The sequence below is a fragment of the Esox lucius genome, chromosome 4 (assembly GCF_011004845.1).
Source record: "Esox lucius isolate fEsoLuc1 chromosome 4, fEsoLuc1.pri, whole genome shotgun sequence".
Classification (NCBI taxonomy): domain Eukaryota; kingdom Metazoa; phylum Chordata; class Actinopteri; order Esociformes; family Esocidae; genus Esox; species Esox lucius.
The window spans coordinates 27740512-27759996 of NC_047572.1; the positions used below are offsets into that span (position 1 = coordinate 27740512).

Consider the following 19485-nt stretch of genomic DNA (forward strand, 5'->3'; position numbering starts at 1 on the left):
ATGCGCAGAAAGTTCAAAAAACGAATCAGTTGGAATCCTGCACCCAACATTGGAGCAGTTGCATGGTTTCTCTAAGATCATTCTGAAATGTAAAAAGAATTGTGAAAAACTGTAGATTCAAAAACGTTCATCATGGGTCGTTGATATGACTAGGATAAAGCCTTTCGGCTGCTAGGAAGATTAGTAAAGTTGTTTTACTAATAAAGTAAAACGCCTGATTAATAGCTACTGTACAGTAGCCAATGCTTATCCTTAGGAGAATGGTGATTAAACTAACTCAGTTTATAAGAAAGTGAAAGGAAGAAGAGATATTTGTCAGTTTGCACAATCGAGATTTGCATCTTGAATTTCAGTGAACCCCTCTGAAATGTGTACATTTCTCATTTCGGGTTAACTACATTACTCAAGGACAGAACAACATATTAGATTGCATCCACTGTTATTGAATACATTAAACCAGAGTACACTCACTCCTCCAGACACCACTACCCCACTGATAAGAGGGCGTTGCTTATCCAGTAGAGAGGAAGTGTGATCTTCAAAATTCTTTGTAGAAATCGCAATCCTGCACAATCCTAGTGTTAGAACAAACAGTATCTAATTTGTGATGGGAAATTAATCTCTGAAAAGAACCAGATATTCTTTAATCTCCTTTCCTTTGAAATAAGCGTGTTTGTTCTTTTCTCAGTCGGCTTTTTGAATTCACATCACTGCAAACTATGCAGGAGGCTTTTAATTTATTTAATTTTTTTTTTATAGAACAATGTTCCCATTCTCAGTCTTTTAAGGAATAATGGCTTTCAAGAGACATTGCTGGATGGTTGCTGCATATGTTACAGCCAATTTTTGAAAAATCTTGGATGACAAGACTTTCCGTGGACAAACAGGCTACAACTCAATAAAGCATTCTGTCCATTAACATACCATTGCTACCAAGATATGCTACCGTTAACATTGCTCGTCTCTCTCTCTCTCTCTACTCTCTCTCTCACTCTTTCTACTCTCTCTCTCTCTCTCTTTCACTTTCACTGCCTTTCAGACTGACTGTTCCGCGGCAATTCGTCTTCTGTAGCCAGAAAGGAACCATGTCGTCCTCCCATGTTTTGATATGGTAAGTTGCCCCATTATGTCACTGTTACCCGGGACTAGATTCGTCCGGGCGGCTAAAGCGGCACAGGATTCACGCTAGGATGACTTATTACGTATTTTGAAAGCTACATGTTTGCCCTGCTTATTCATCCGTAGGATCATAGCCCCACAAAAAAAGAGAACAGTTTATCATCTCACGCTGTACACAACACAGAAAACACAGAAATGTTTTTTGATATGTATTTTCTTTTCACTTGGCGGCACTGATTAAGTGGGGGCTATGGAATATAGTGTGAGTTGATTAGAAATGACTTCAATTTGATTTGGGTTGCCTCTTTCCCCTTGTTATTCATCCCTGCTTGTTATTGGGAAACTGTGACAAAGTTACTCTGCCATCCCTATTCGGGCTCACTCTGGCTCAGTCTGTCTGATTCCTGCCTTGTGTTTATACACAGAGGAATCTGCATTAGATGGAAGGGGAAAAGCAGTGGGTGGCTTTTCAAAGTTGTGTGTGTGTGTGCTTTTCACGCTGCTTTCAAATACTCATATATGCATGCCAACAGGGAAAGCAAGTTCATTCAGCCACGTGTCAAATCAGCATTCAGAAGAGATCAGATAAAAACCCCAGGAAAGTTGGAGTTCGAGAAACTGAAATTGAATGAATTTGAGTGATTGAAATGCATTGCATCTTGTTCTACCTATCAAGCTGTTAAGGCAACCAAGAGGGACCACGTGTTATCATATATGCATGTTACAACAGTAAAGCACCAATGTAATGTCAAACATATTGTTCTACCTTATACAGACGGGAGTATTTTTTAAGCCCCTCGTAGAAGTATGTTATTCACATGATTGTCATTGACAGTTTTCATCATTACTAAGCCTTCCATGTCATATTCTGTTATTTATTGCCGCAATACCCGGTTACGTCAATGACATAATAAAACAAACAGTGTCAGATGTGATCAGTGTTTCCAGGGAAGATAGCACACACAGTGTAACTCAGTGGCCCTGACATCCTACAGCAGTAGCCTCAACACCCGGGGAGTACAATCCATTGACGGAGGGCTGAGTCATCTGGACGTACCGCTGCCTCTAGGTGGACAGGGCCCCAGGGGCCAAACCCGGGATCATTAAACTCATCCCCAATATCTCCTGTTGTGTGCAACAAGATAACCGCTGACCAGAGGTTTCCGATCCTGACCATTCTTTGTGCTTTCACATTGTACTGGGAATAGTAGGCCATTGGAACCGTGGCACAGCGCACAGCCAATTATGTCTGTACCAAGAGCTTGTACTCTTTTTTTTTGCTGTGTTTATATTGGTGTCAGAGAGTAAGAAAGGCACTGATTATACAATAATAATATACTGTGTTTTTTTCCACTGATGTCTTCAGTGTGCAGGGGTATTTTGACAATGGGCAACTAATTAAACGTGGAATAATAAATCACTTTGTGCTCTGGAGCACTGTTTTAATTGTATTGCTATATCTCTTTGTAAAAAAATAAGAAGAAAATAAATAGAACTCAGCAAAGAGTTTGTCACAAAAACTAGAAGGCCCCGAATCACAGTTACAGGCTAGATGCTAAATAGGCTGATGACTGTAAAAATGACGCATACGCACCAACAGTATTTTTTTGTGTCTTTCTTATTCATCAGACAAATGTAAAATGCCAAGGTCTTAAAGCGACTGCATGGGTTTCCTGCTTTTTGAAGTTCAAAATGTAGCCATATTAAGTTTGCTTTCTGAAATACAAATGGATGTTCCCTGTAAAATATTAATGAGGCCGTCTTTGACAAAAATTGCAGCAAGGGTCTTTGATGCCTTTGATGAAAGCAATGGCAGAATTCTAATATAAGAGGAAAACCCAATGTTCTCTTTTATAACATTATGCAGCAACAATCCACTCTAGTGTTGGAATTACAGTATAAGAGTGTCTGGTTTGGTTTGCGGAGATTAACTACGCAAAGACAAACACAATACTCTGTGGAGGACTGAAATGTCTCTGTAACTATACACACATTTTCAGGCTCTGTGTCGTTGAAAGTATACTATACTAGTACATATCCTAAACACTAATACTGATACTCATCTGCCACTGTAAGCTGCTAATCATGTCTTTGCACATGATTGAAATGTTATTTTTAGAGTGTTTGCTTTTTTGTTGTGAGGGATTGCATTGAGGCGACAACAGCCTTATTGGTAATCAGCAGTCGTGCTCCTATTTCAAGCAAATCTAAAGCCTTTGAGGACACCGTTAAATACGGGCAATGATCTCCAAAGAACGGACGGCTCAACTATAGCTCAACTTCAGCATTACAGCAAATGCTGCTGGATAATATCCTGCACAACGGCTTCTGCGGAGATGGTTAGCCCCGCTAGAAAAAAACAAAACTTCTTACTACCTTAAAAGACCTAGGAAACCTAGTCATTTTCTGTGTCTTAGCCAGGGATGTGAAGGGATTTTTATTTTTTTTTATCCTGGTTGAAGGACTCTGTACCTTTTTCCACTTGATTATTGATTTCTTCCAACCAAATGTTCCGGAAAACCATCGGAGTTTGGGAAAGATAACACATTTTCTGCATCCCTAAACTGAGCTTTTGTATCGCTACACTGAGGCATCAAATTCAATGTGGGCATATATTTTCCAATAAACATGCTGATATGCTGTCTTAGTACCACTTTCTGTTGAATATAGGGTTTAAATGACTTGCACATCTTTGCATTTTGTTTCTATTTACATTTTATGGAGTGTCCCAACTTTTCTGGAAACAGGGTTGTGTGTATCTCCCCCAAAAGCACCGGTCTGGTTATGTCCCTACTCAGAACAACACTCAAGACAGCACCCAAATTGGTTTACGGAGTTCTTGAGTGGTGGCGGCCAACAGGTTAGGCAGCGAAACATCCGCTGCACTGAGCATCAACACCGAGGTCCCTCAGGGGTGGATGCTTTGTCCCTTCCTGTACTGCGTGACCACGGAGGCACTTCTGGGTTGTCTGTCACTTTTACAATCGTTTTCAAAGGTCCCCTTAAGAAGCATCCCGTTGCTAGTTTAGACTGGATGTCCACGAAAGCATGTGAGAAATCACATTTGATTTGAAATGGGTTTTGTTTTTTGCGGAGCAGATCCGGCTACACCCGGCACTGCTGACTAACTCCAAATGTCCTTTGTTTTTGTTTTTTGCATATTGCTTGTAAGCAAGAATTGCTCATCAGTTTTCAATTAACCAAATTATTAGGAAGGCTACTTAATAACACAGTCACAGGCAAATTGACCAGGGATTAAAAGTCTGTCTCCCTCATCTTGTTCTACCCCTTCTCCATGTCTGTCTGTCAGTCTATGTCTGTCTCTCGTTCACTCTGTCTCCTTCTCTCCGTCCGATGGTGTCTCACTCTCCGGCTCTCTGCCTCTGTCTTTCTCCCTCTGTTATCTCTCTCCCTTCCTTGCTCCCTTGTCTGGTCCATTTCCTCCCTACGTCCCGCTGCCTTTCGCCATGCATTTTTCAAGACAAGGTTTTCTCCGCACAATTAGGGAACATTACCTGGAGCGGTTCCCACATGCATGTTTGAAGAGAGGGGGCCCCTTCCACGCCACGGTGGGAGAGACTGGTGAGAAAATGGAGGCTGAGTGAGGGCACAGGGGAGCTGAGCTGCTCCCACACAAGGCTGCTTTCCACCGCTGTGTTACACCGGAACACAATACAGGGCTTTCTCACTATCTCCCTGCAACACTCCATGCGCTAACGATACGCTGCCATGCATTCCAGAGAGTGTGGGAAACTCGAAAATATTAAAGGAACACTTAAATCGCACATCGGGTCTCGATGGAAGAAATGTATTAAAGATCTAAATCTTTACTGTACACTGTGTAATTAATTTAGAACAAAACCTCGTAACACCGGTCAATGGAAACCAAAATCAGCAACCGATTGAGGGCTGGATTCAAACTCACACTTAAAATCTAAGTAAACTATTAAAATCACAGGCTGTTCCAAAATGCGTGCCTTTCATCACGTCAACTCATAATGTGACTCAGTAGTGTGTGTGGCCCCCACGTGCCTGTAGGCACTCAGCGTCTGGGCATGGTCCTGATGAGATGGCGGATGGTGTCCTAGGGGATCTCCTCCCAGACCTGGATCAGGGCATCAGTGAGCTCCTGGACAGTCTGTGGCACTACTTGGCAGTGTCGGATGCAGCAATACATTATGTCCCAGAGGTTCTCAATTGGATTGAGGTCTGGGGAACGTGAGGGCCAGTCAATGGCATTAATGCCTTCGTCGTCCAGGAACTGCTTACACACTCTGGCCACATGAGGCCGGAGTGTGGAGGAACCCAGGGCCCACTCCACCGGCGTAAGGTCTGCCGATGGCTAGCACGTAGAGTTCTCTGCGACCCTCTAAGGATATGCGTCCCCAGACCATCACTGACCAACTGCCAAACCGGTCATGCTGGATGATGTTACTGGCAGCATAACATTCTCCTCGGCAAAAGTGGACCTGCCAATTCTGGTGTTCTCTGGTGAATGCCAATCAGGCTACAAAACACAGGGCTGTGAACACAGGTCTCGCTAGAAGACGTCGGGACCTCATGCCACCCTCATGGAGTCTGTTTCTGACAGTTTGGCCATAAACATGCACCCTTGTAGCTCGCTGGAGGTCATTTTGTAGAACTCTGGCAGTGCTCCTCCTGTTCCTCTCGCACAAAGGGTTGATTACCTTCTGATTCCCACAAAGGATTGATTCCTGTCCAGGTCTCCTCGTGTAATGGCCAGTCTCCTGGTTACTCCTCCATGCTCTTGAGACTGTACTGGGAGACATAGCAAACCTTCTTGTGACGACACGGATGGAGGTGCATTCTTGGAGGAGCTGGACAAGGACACTAGTAAAACGCAAAACTAGAGAAAAATCAGCCAGGAAGGATAAGGAGAGTGCAATCGTCTGTTCAAAGATAACCCCTACTGTTTGTGGATATCATTTATTCTCAAGACAGTTAACCAGGTGCACTATTCAGTCAGTTAACCAGGTGCACTATTCAGAGTCAGTTAACCAGGTGCCCTATTCAGAGTCAGTTAAGCAGGTGCCCTATTCAGAGTCAGTAAAACCAGGTGCCCAATTCAGAGTCAGTCAGTTGCCACAGATTACCCCTACTGTTTGTGGATATAATTTGTTCTTACAAGAGTTGAGTAATGGCTAGAAGGGATAAAGCTCGTGTTAAGGAGACGATGTACTCTTGCTCTGTTGTTCATGAACTTCCGTCCAATAGCTAATCTAGTTGGCTGACTACTTTTGTAGTATGTTCATGTCTGACTAGTAACACCTAGCCACAAGCAAGTTAAAGTGGGTCAAAAAGAGGTTGTGTTCATTACAAAGGTGAATGCCCCTGGGATTGATCACATTGGTGCGAATGACTGGAATGTGGTGTTTATCAGTGGCGACTGTACTCTAGGTGGCTTTCAACTGGAGACAAAAACAACTGATGCTACTGTAGCCAACCTCAGTTGCATGGTTTTGTTTTTGAGAGGAACTATGACGTACAACATTAACATCTACAAACTGTCAGGGAAAAGCAGAACGATTCTGCAAGTCCTAATACATAACAAGACAAAACATCAAATGATCACAGGAGTGGGATGCCTCTCTTACATGAGCTGTATACCTTCTAGGTATGACTGAAGAGTTGACTGGGCAGCAAGAGTAGGTAAAATACAATGGTTGGCCTTACTTTCAACCCTTCTTCACTGACATCACCAGGCAATTTATTTATCACAACATAATTCTGCAACTGAGGTTTGCTATTTTAGCCTTTCCGATTCTCCAGAGAAGTGTGAATTCTTTGAACTCAGATCTATCACTTATGTATCCAAATAACGTTGTAGCTGATGAACAGCAGTTAAGATAGTTTTTTTCCCCCAACAACCCAAACTGTAACCATGCAAAATATGCTGGTCACAGCATAAATGCTAACAGTACTTATAAATTATTGAAATTCAGCACTAAAGCTCCTAGCCCAGCTAGCCTGGCTCAGAGATAACTAAACGGGCTGTGCCTACACTCTTGGTCCTCCTGAGAATAGACCTTTTATTTTCCTTTTGTGAATAACTGGCAATTTTAATGGGATGACTGTCCTCTTCCTCTTTTTTTTCTGTCAAAGGCCACAAGGATATCTCTGTCCCCGAGGTATAATTTTGACTCCTGCTGTGCTCGACTCCAACAGTCCAGCAATGCCTCTTCTCCACACATGTAATTGAACACTAAATCTTTCTGGAGCTTTCTTTTTTTCCCTTTCCTCTCCTCGCTTAGGTGCAACTAGGAACAAAGCGACCCTGTCCTCAATTTAATTGCTTTCGCTTATTGGCCAGTAAATAAAACCCCTGTCAGCCACACCGTTCTCCCCTAGCCACACCTCAAAAACATCCGTTGTTCATTGACCGTGTATAGTCACATGTGTGTTCATTGGGATGAAATCCAGTTTTCTACCATCTTTAAATGTTAAAGCCATGGGGTTTTGTGTATATACCTATAGATCCTGAAAGTTCATGTAAAATCACTATCTACCTAGGTGGTCTACCTCGACTTGTCTTCCATTCATATATTATCTTGCTAATATAACTGTACATGGCACATAGTCTCAACAGTGTGCCCTAACAATGGAGTTCATATACAGTACCAGGACACATTTACCCATTCACAGAAGTCCAAACCTTTGACTGGTGCTGTACAACTAATCTGTACATCAGGATTATGTTCTATGTCGACAGATCACCAGTGTTATTAAATAGGACGATAATGTATGGCTATTATGTTAGTCCTTAATATATTTCTATTGTGTTGCTTGTTAGTTTGCTGCTATTACATTGCTCATTAATGTTCTATATGCTATTACGTTGTTTCCTTAAGCTATCGCTGGTATGTTAGTTGACATGTCGTTAAGGCACTTTACGTTAGGGTGCATTCCACTGAGTTCTATCAATGAAACTGATGAAAATATCTTGCTGCAAATTAGATTTAAGTTTAGGGGTTGAATGTATGTTGGGGTTAAGGTTAGGCATCGCTGTATTTCGGTTAGGGATGAAGTTACATAACAGACATTTTCTAAATAAGTATAAAAAATTACCTGAAAAAATGACACGTTACCACAGAAAAGAAATATAATCTTGCCTTTCAATGGATTCAACCTCGCAACTATTGGAGTGAAGGTCAGTTGTGTTTCTGCCCACCGACCGCAACTAAAATGCCCTCGCAAACCGTCACTCTATTTTACTGTGGATACACTCAAAACTGCCCCTAGCGCCCGGGTTGCAATGACAACAGCCTGGGTGACAAGTTCATGCTGAATGTGATCATATTTTACTAACTAGTTGTATATGAATGTAATAACTAGTCGGTAGTTGGTTGTGTTGTCTCTATGTATCAATGCATAAAAGCCCACCCCTGTATTCAGCAAGTGATGCAAATGCAGACACTGAAAATTGTAAAGTTAACAAATCCAAAATTGGAAAACTCTATTTCATGAATGGTCTCACATTCCAAGACCTAAAATGTAGTTCCTGAAGTTCCACGCATACAAACTGCCCATTTGATGTGCATAGATGGCTGTGTACATTTTCAGTACAAATATACTTTTTTGCGAAATTTCATGTCACTTGAAAGTTTGAGAAATGTCCCATTGGGCCTTAAGTGTTTATTGATTTCCTCATCAACAAATCACAAAATCTATGGGTTAAAAGCACGACTTCCAAAGGGTCAAGAGCAACATCCACCACCTCTCCCAACTTCATCGGGGGTGGATGTGGTCTCATATTTTTATTTTTTCCCCTGTCTGTCAGCTTCCCTAGACTGGCAACTCCCTTAGAAGGATGTTCATTATTTTACCTCAGTGTGTTCCTGGTCCTGGCAGGGCCAAATAAACAGATGGGGTCCTCCGCCGTGTGCTGACAATCATATGGCAGATGTCGAAACACATTTAATAGGTGTAGATTACCCTGCCTGATTTGGAAGCATAAAGAGGGTCGATGAGGTCAGTTGTCATGGCAGCACATCATCACCAGTCGCGGAGTCGAAAATGAAGAAGTGATGGGGGGGGGGGGGGTGAGAGAGATTTGTGTAACTTGTCGCCATCTGATGCTGCAATAGGCCTAGCAGCTTGGTGCTTCAGCAAAGGCTGATTAGGGCCAGGTCTGTGGCTTAAGAATGGATGTGAAGGGGTCATCTCAACAAAAGGGCTGCGGTAATCAATAGTGACAAGTGTTCCTCAAACGAGAGCGGGAGTGATACATGTTTTAGAAGTGATCGAATGACTGTGCTTCAAGCAGGTGGCCTGTGCACCTGTTTGAAGGGAATACCTGAGGCTGGAATTTCTCACTGAATTCTCCGCCTCAACATGTAAACTGATGTTGTTGTCTCTGGTTGAAGTTGTTACTCTTCCCAGCCCATGTCATGCATCAAGATGAACAGCCCAGTGTGGAATGTAGCTATTCTGATAATAATAATGAAAAAGTGTGTATTTTTCCAACTCTACAACTTGTACACTGGCATTCAATAAAGAGTGAGACCTTCAATTTGACTTAAATTACAGGTTTAACACCGCCTCTGGCAACCGGAGGCTGTATTGTGATAAGATTTACACGGCCGTGTCCCGAGCTGTAATCTGCAGGAGGAAAACAAGCTTTTTATCGAAAGGAATTTACAGTTTTTCTATTGAAAAAGCATCCTTATATCCTGATGAAAGCAACGATAGGAATCAAAGCAGGAAGGAGAGAGCAGTAATAATAATGACAATAACTACCCAGTAACATGTATTGGTGTATTGGTGGAATAACTATTTCCTGTAGCAATGGTAATAGTTTAGATAATAGGCCTTTTTCCACGGCTCTGTTTCTGGAACTGACGAGGCCATTGTGACCTTACACACATTAAACAACAGGCTAGTTAAAATGGTTACAAATCATACGTTCACGAATCTGTGATGAGTTTTAAAACATTCTGTTACGGAAATAAGCTATATATGGGGAAGAAAATAAAGGATACTAGACTGTAAATTTCAGAGTTTAGTGAATAAAAGAACATTATCTACAGCAAGGATATGTAACTAGCAGTGACGTGTATGCACGTCACTGACAACACTCGATGTGGCTCGTCTCTCAACTCCACACCTAACAACAAGAGTGATCGGTGCCCCTGGTCTTGATCTCCACACAATGGCCTTGAATCTTGAAGCTATACTCAAAAAGAATATATGAAAGAGCACCTGACTTAATCTATATAACACTGAATATAAGACAAGTAAAAGGCTGGAGGTTTTTAAAGGATCAATGCACAGGTCCCATTTCTATTCAGGAATATAGTATCCTGCTCTTTATGGTAACCCAGAAGTGTTACACTTAAATTTGCTAGGAATGTTCATATTTGTTTTGTTTGTCGTGAGTATATGTGAGACTTAGGCCTCCAAATCCTAAGTCTTTGGTTGGGTACTTCATTATGTTTATTTACTTTCAGTCAGAGAGTAAACAGACTTAAAGTACCCAATCAAGTCAGCCCTGTGTCTGTCTCTCTCAATCTGTTCTGTTTTGTCATAGGTGTTGTACATATCTGTCTATACCTTTAATGAAATATCTTATAGCAAAACCCAATTTCTAAAAAGTTAGGATGCTGTGTAAAATGGAAATAAAAACAGACTGCAAAGATGTGCAAATCATTTAAACCCTGTATTCAACAGAACATAGTACACAATAGTACAACATATCAAATGTAATGTTATTGTTCCTTGAAAAATACATGCCCACTTTGAATTTGATGCCAGCAATACGTTTCAAAAAAGCTGAGACAGTGGCATCAAAAAACCCAGGTGGAACATATCACAACTAATTAGGTTAATTGGAAACATGTCAGTAACATGATTGGGTATACAAAGAGTGAAAGTCTTTCAGAAGTAAAGATGGGGAGGGGTTCACCACTCCCCAATGAAAGACTGCACAGGCAAATAGTGCAACAATTTAAGAATAATGTTTCTCAAAGTAAAATTGCAAAGAGTATGGGGATCTCATAATCTACGGTACATACTATCATTAAAAGATCCAGAGAATCCAGGGGAAATCTCTGTACGCAAGGGACAAGGCCGAAAACACAAATTGGATAGCCGTGATCATCAGGCTAATTTAAGATGGACTGAGGCAAAGTGGAAAACCGTCCTGTGGTCAAATCAACATTTAAAATTATTCTGTGTTCTGGCCTGAAAAGGAAAGGGACCACCCAACTTGTTATCAGTGTACAGCTCAAAATCCAACATCCATGATGGTATCTTGACTTGATGATATGGGTGAGTTGAACATCTGTGAAGGCACCATTAATGTTGAACAATACATACAGGTTTTGGAGCAACATGTGCTGCCATCCAGACAACCTATTTTTCAGGGAAGGCCTTGCTTATTTCACCAAGACAACGCCAAACAACATTCCACACGTATTACAACAGCATGGCTCCCCAGTTCGAGTCTGGGTGCTAAACTGGCTTGCCTGCAGTCCAGACCTGTCACCAATTGAAAACATTTGGCGCATTATCTAATGAAAAATACGAAAAAGGAGACACCGAGCTGTTGAGCAGCTGAAACCCTATATCAAGCAAGAATGGGAAAACATTTTACTTTGAAAACTACAACAATTGGTCTCCTCAGTTCCCTAACGCCTACAGAGTTTTGTTAAAAGAAGAGATGATGCAACACAGTGGTATACATGACCCTGTCCCAACTTTTTTTAAACATGTTTGCTGGCATCAAATGGGCACGTATATTTCCAAAAGAATAGCACTTCTCCGTTTTAACATTTGATATGTTGTCTTTGTACTATTTTCAATTAAATACAGGGATTAATGATTTGCACATCACTGAATTCTATTTTGATTAGCATTTTATGCGGCGTCCCACCTTTTTTGGGAAATGGGGTTGTGAGTGTAATAACACGTTGAATAACTGTCAGTATGTCCCTTAAGAGTCCCAGGGACATAGGTTTTAAAAGATTAGATCTGATGGCCCCATTCAATTTCATGTCCAAATGTTGGGGTATGTTTACTGTATGTTTACACTTTTCCTCACATAAAACGCACACTCTCAGCGGTTCGAATGTGCTCCAAACCACCCATTTAATGACGCGTCATATTGTTTGTATATCGTCAAAACTGACTTTCAGGTGGTTGTGTGTGTTAATATTGACTTAGAGTCAGCCGGGTGTGTGCTCTTGCTGACTGGTTCATGTATGCAAAAATAATGACTTACAGGCTTCAGCGTTTAGACACTGTGAAAGCCGCTCCCAGTGGAGTTATAAACACCCGAGAACAATCCTGGAATGCGCACGCTTTTCTTCTAACACTCAGAATCTCAGCAAAAAAAGTGCCAACACAGACTTTACCTCCTGATGCAGACGGAGATAACTGAACTTTAACACCCACACACTCCTCAGCACTCACACCGGCCAACTCTCTGATCCACAGCCTGGTATGGCCGGCTGTCAGTAGCCAACAAGGGCCTCCTCAAACCGACTGTGTACCAGGGGTGTGAGCTCTGCAGGCTGCAGTGCACTGGGCCTCTGGGCCTCTGTGATAGATGGGTGAGGGCAAAGGCCAAGCCCATCATAGGAGACCCGATGCATGACTTTGCCCCGTGTTTCCCAGGTCCCTGCCCTCTTGAAGGAGACTCAAGGTCCCACTGTTCAACAAGACCAGGGCTAAACTAAGTTTCGTTCCATCCGCCGTCGGCCTGTTGAACGCTGGACCGTTGGACAGACACTGGCTCCGTGCGTACAGTAGTTAGGTATGTGACTTTACCACGGTACCTTTACGGTTTTTGGAACCGCAAGTCATTTTGGTTGTTCTGCTGTGCTTGTATTTGTATGCTGATTAGATGAAACGGACGATTCAGTATGTTGTACAGCAATGCCGAAATTGTGTGGTTTGAGCAGCTTTATGCTTGAAGTTACACACGGGTAAACTAAAATCTGTTTAAGTGGTTATTTAGTGACTCTTTGGGTAATTGCCACTGCATTTACTTTCAAATAATTATAGAATTTCAAATTATTTTGGCAGCAGTACCAGTGCCAGTCTTCTAGCCAAGGGGAGGTTTCACTTTCGGTGAACGTAAATAATACTTAAACTCATTTCATTCATTATGTCTGTACAAGCCTCTCCTTTACATTATGTTCAACATAGGGGGCTTTTTGCTGCCACTTGTGACAAAGATGAGTGAATGTGTGCTTTTTTAGTTGTATACATTTTAGTTGTGGGACATTCGGAATAGATCATGACCTGCTTTTGCTTTACTGCTGTGAGGGTGAACCAATTTTTTTTGCTTTACTGCTGTGAGGGTGCAAACTGTAGCTGCTCCCAGGTTTTTTGAGCAGAGGCTCTGAGTATGTTTTGGTTCTGTAAAACTGTGTCTATCATACCATGCATAATCAATTAATTGCATTCATTCAGTCAACAGTTCTGAACATGTATTTTTCAGCTCTAATGTTGCCTGCAGCTTGATCTATTTTGAGCCTCGCAAGTAAAACACAGTTGTTGGTCAGAGCACAAAGATGGAGGACAGGGTATGAATCCTGAAAGTTATTCCATAGTAGAAGTCATTGCTGCTGCTTCATGCAGTTGAAACTAGCAATTATAATAAATGAGTCACCCCTCCCCCTAGAAAAATCTAATATATATAATGAGTCATGACACCCAATTCAGAGTCGTTCAAAAAGAATGAATCATTCACAAACCAATATTCACTCATACCAATATCTGGGACAGGCTAAAAAGACCTCAGATAAGATATTTATTTATGTTTCTATCAACTGATGTGATTCTGTTGATTTTAAAATAACCTAATTCAAATCTCAATGTTGAATTTAGGAGATTTTCAGTTGATTGGACTCACTGCATTTTAGATACTTTTTATAAGGTTTTACAAATAATAGTAATTATAATGATGATAATGACTGGTAATAGTTCAAAAGGTTGATGGACAAATAGATGTAGTTTGATTGGATAGCCTGTATGTGAAATTTGGATGGGTTGTTTCTGGCTTGAAGAGTTCAAAGCTAAGAGTTAGTGGATGAATGTATTCAAATGTATGCAAATGTATGTGTTTGTTAGAAATGTTTAATTATTTTGGATTGTCTTATGGGTGGAAGGGTCTTCCATATACATTTTTACATCAACGATACCCAGCTTTCCTTTACATCAATAGTTAGACATGTTTACAACAAAATCTAAACCATCCTTATAATTCAGTCTCTACTGACTAAATAGAGTATTTATGAGTTGTTCCGACCAGTAATGTAATATATTTAATTCAGTCATTTGTAGGTCACTTTTTTAACCAGTTGGGGAATTAAATATGTTTTTATGTCCACATGTACTTTCCAGAACTTGTCAATGCAATTAAAAATCACAAAAGCTTGATCTATGCAATGCTATATTTGAATGCATTATATAGATGTATTCACCACAGTCTGATGAACACAGAATAAAGAAAAAGACAATTCTAACACAATCACACAGGGGGCTATGAATAGCAAAATAGTTTGTGCTTGGCCCTTGAGACAGTATACTGGAGGGTCTTGTAGCTAATTTGGTTAACATAATTTGGAAAAACAACCACCTCTTGTAGTTCTCATTAAAGCAAAATTTAGATAAATGTTAATTAAATTAGATTTAAATCCTCATCATTCTTAAAGTATTTAAAGTGTACTGTATAAAATAAATAAGAATTGGTTGGGTCTGTAAGTCTTAACCTTGTTTTGGATTTGTTAGTATAAGTTGTTTTCAGCAAGTACACCTGACATCAACCAATAGCTGACTCCATGACAATAAAAGATTAATAGGAAAACACAAGCAATAATTATTAAGCAATGAGTTGATTAGCAATAATTGAACTGCAAGTAGACTATCACAAGCAAATACCCTACACTAAAATGTATGATTATACTATGAGAGTAAAATGTTTGTAAAATTCCAAGATTAACAAGGCATTAATCATCTAGTCATGATCAGACTGAGAGTGAGTGAGAGTTTTAGAGAAAGGGAATGCATGGTTTGAAGATTCTGCAGCCCCAAAAAAGAGATAAGTAACTAGAAAATCTTACCTTTTAATAACATCTAAGTGGTGGATTCTAAATCTTTGTTGACCAATAGCATAGTGTAAAGTTTACTTAAAGCCTAGATCAAGGATATAATCAAAGAGCAATGTGAGAGTGAGGGATGGAGAGGGCAAGACAGCATTCATGACACGTCAATAAAGTAATTTTGCTAACAGCTATGGATGGCATTCGAGTTAGCTTCTTAATCTTTATGACAATGCTTCAATGCCACATGATGTCTTACTAAGCGCACACCAGCACAATTGATCACAGCTAACCATCATTTGTTTCCGATGCTGACCTGTGGACGAAGAAAGAAAATGTCAATCAATCAATAAAATGTATTTATAAAGCCCTTTTTACATCAGCAGATGTGACAAAGTGCTTTTACAAAACACCTGGCCTTAAACCCCAAGGAGCAAACAACAGTAGTGTTGAATTTCAGTGGCTAGGAAAAACTCCCTAAGAATTCCAAAATGTAGGAAGAAACCTAGAGAGGACCCAGGCTCAGAGGGGTGACCAATCCTCTTCTGGCTGTGCCAGGTGAACATATTAAGTAATAATTGTAATAATTAATAAATGCATGTGGGCTGAGTCTAGATTCGATTTAAACTTAGTCCAGGTTGGAAGCATGACCAGATGGACAAGGACAGGGACCACACGGGGGAGGGGGAGGTGTCAGCACAGTGGCAGCTGAAATCGTCAGGCATCGTCTCGATCTGCAACACAACCAGGAGGACTCTGGGACAGCAACGGGTCCCCCAAGCCAGGTACTCCACAGATGTGGGCCAGGACCTCATGCCCTCCTAAGTTCAAAACGGGAGGAGACTGGGAAAATTCATATCAACAAGGATTTATAGTGGAGAAGGAGAACTGACCCTACTCCCCCAGCACAATAATATAGCAGCTTAAGACCTTGGGACTGAGACAGGGGGAAATGTATGTTCCAGGGGCAATAGATGCGGTAAAGAGGTGAATGGAACTCCACCGAAACAATGCAAACCTCTTGACAACATGAGGGAGAAAGATTTCTAGGTTTGTCCTCAGTGAACCAAATGCAAAAAGTATGATGCTTCTCTATGTGTCAAACCCAATATAATGTATAATTTCATGTCATCATAACCAATCACTGCATTTCAACTGGAAACAACTTTTACACAAAGTTTCTTAATGCTAACTTATGTGAATATAGTGCTGTTAAAAGGACCCATGTTTAATGTTAAGCATGGAATACACCCAAATTATACAAAATCTGACTTGAGTAACAACGTTATGTGGACCTTTTACAATGAAAATATATTTTTACTAATTACCTTTGTCTGATTACATTTTTTGTCAAGTGCCCAAAATGGCGTCCATTCCACTGACCTCATTATGCAAGTCAGGCACTCAGACAGCACACCGTGTCATCCTTCAACCATTTATAAGTCAGTACATGGAGCCAGGAGAACATTTGAAAGTATGAAGGGGAAAACTTACCGGTGAATTGTTTGTAACAGTCCAGACACCTGTTCCGTTTAATACCTGTTCCATTTACTCATGTGAACTCGGCCTCTTTGTTTGGTGCACTCCATCTCAAAACACTCATCACTGTCCTGGCAGCGTCCCACCTCCTGTTTGCCTTTCAGAGGAAACAGCTGCAGCGCCGACGTACCGCATGGTCGGATCTCCCAGAGAACTGTCAGCAGTGCGGTGCCGTGGGGTGAGTGGGGTGGCAGAGCATGAAGGGATGCATTAGGTGGCACGCAGCTGCAAAGGGAACATAAATACCTTCAGATACTTAGAGTGGTTACAGAAAAAAAGGGGCGGGGCCAGCGAGGGAGAGAGACAGATGTGGTGTGAGGACAGAGAGAGAGAGAGATTTGAGGCAGGGCCAGAGAGAGAGACAGATTTGGGGCAGGGCCGGAGAGAGAGTGACACATGGGGCGGGGCCAGAGAGAGAGAGACAGGCATAGATTATGGCCAGAGAGAGTACTTGTTACCACTACAATCCAAAGTGTAGAATGGTTTGAGATGTGGTTTGAGAGGTGTCCCGATATCTCTCGATGCCATTTCTTTTGCTAAGGTCACAGTATGGATGCTACCTGACAATACTGTATAATCTTATAAGATTAATTTTAATAGGGTATTCCGTACCTCAGAATAAAATGAATTGAGCAGACTAAAGCAAATATATTTTTGAATGCTAAAAAAACAATGACGTTGATTATGAAGATGGTGATGATAACAATTATAGCGATCCGAAAATGTTGGTTTGTTGTACGCTGCCTCCATCTAGGATTTAACTCTGAAATATCTATTTGTTTTACTTTCAAATAGGCATCCACATTGACCATGGTTGTGTATGGTGAATAAGGCATGTTACAGCAGTAGTTATTGATTGTATCGATTCAGCACGTCCAGAAAAGATATATACCCAAGGCTAGAGCCTGTAGGTACTGATCATCACTTAAGGCCTTTTCACAGTATGTTATTAGCTCTAAGCTGTGTTAGCCCTAGGCCCTGGACTGACTCGCTGTGTTCATACAATAGAATGTTTACCCTGGGCTAAGATGTAAACCATGGGCTAACGGACAAATGCATGACAAGATTATCTGATTATCTGATATGATTGGACAGTAAACATTCTATGCTTTTGTTCCAGACCCAGTTTCACACTGTTTGTTTTAATACTGTGCCTCTGGGGCTAGCCTCGAAAAGTCTGTGCTAACCCTGCCCCAGAGCAGGGCCAGCTATCCTTGGGCATTGGTTCTAGCCCACTTGTTCTCAGTGTGCTTAGCCTACGGCTAAAATCTCCCTAAAGCTAAACAGAAATCTGTTGCCTGTTAAGTGAATTGTGAATGCATGATAGCAAAAAAATCCCCCCAGATAATAAAGAAAATTGACAAGATAATGAATCACCTGGGATATAGTTGCATTGGACACAGACAGAGTTGGGACTTAAAACACTAATTTCAACCACTGCCTCTTTGGCAAATTCAAAAAATATAACTGAAAAAAAAAAAAAAACCTTGGGCGACTGTGCATTGTTCAATTGACCAAATGTCACGTCTCATATCAATTTATTTATCTGATTTAGTCGTGACTGAGTAGTTTAACCTTTGGATCCTAGCATTTTCATATTGCATCAATTCCAGTTACTGAGGCACAAACACTCCATGGGAAATTGATAGATTGTGGCCCATCTGTCATGAGCAATCTATGAGTCCTAAATCTTAGACTCATTCAGCTATTGCTATCTTGTTCTGTCTGTCTCTCTCTCTCTCTCCCTCTCCCCCTGGTTGATTTGTATTCACTGTACACTGTCTTTTTGTTGTTGCCAAGCCAATAAAAGGATGTGACGTGAGGGCTGCGTGTCCTGACATTTGATTGACAGGGCAATGTTCCAGGAGAGAGGCTGAGAAATGATCTGAATATTCAACATGATAAGAACAAATTCTGCTCCTCACGAACTGTAGAATATGTTTAGCATAGGACAGAAGGGAATGGGAAAAAAGAAGAGTGCTGAAAAAGTGTCAAAGTCACAGCTTATTGAAGACAATGTGAAAAAAATCTATTTACAAGGCTGATCATCAAGATGGTCATCATCTGGAGTTGTATTTGGTCAGGTGACTAGGATTTCAATAGCATTACACTTGCAGAGATGAGCTGGAATATCATCAAGTCCTCCTATTCATTAGTTTTGTCTCTATCAGGTGTCACAATTACCTTGAATATACACTGGGCACATTTACACATTTATGGAGCAGGAATAAGCCTAAACATGTGCATAGGTATCGTTAAGTATTTTGGTAGTGTATTTTGGTAGTATTTTGGTAGTGTATTTTCGTATTGTATTTTGGTAGTGATTCATCCTCTAGCATGTTAACCATTATAGCTCCAAGAGAGCAGAATTTGTTCTTGACTGTTTCAGCCAGCTTTGATGACATTATTTGAAGGACGACTTAAAAGTGCCACAGAAGGTCATCCTTGAAACGCTACCTGCAGCAGTGAGGAACCTCCATGCTAATGCCATGTTTCTGTTTGAAGTAGCTGAGACCCTTGTATTGACCGGGCCCCAATACACGGCGTGTTCAACAATGGCCAGCTCGGCTCATTCGATAAATTCTGGTGAATCGAGTGCAGCAGCTTAAACAAGACATACGGGCATCTCAGTCAGCCATCTAATTCGTCAGGTCCTTTGGAGCCATATCTCTGGGTCTCATTTCCCACGGTATTGATGTCTTTAAGTGAGCTGCCCAAACACCTGAGGGGACTGGATGTTTTATAGATTGCTTGCAGGATG

At 41.1% G+C, this 19485-nt stretch overlaps 1 protein-coding gene across 5 annotated transcripts in view; it reads left to right on the forward strand.

The window, feature by feature from the left end:
* Positions 1 to 19485, forward strand: part of lingo2 (leucine rich repeat and Ig domain containing 2) — a 252972-nt gene that overhangs the window by 55044 nt on the left and 178443 nt on the right. For 4 of the 5 annotated variants that reach the window (XR_002196658.2, XM_010901228.5, XM_020045704.3 and 1 more), the window contains one exon: positions 1040 to 1111. The exons of the other annotated variant lie outside the window; for it this stretch is intronic. The gene's annotated coding sequence lies outside the window, so the exon portion shown is untranslated. The remainder of the gene's footprint in view (positions 1 to 1039; positions 1112 to 19485) is intronic. 5 annotated transcript variants of the gene reach the window in all.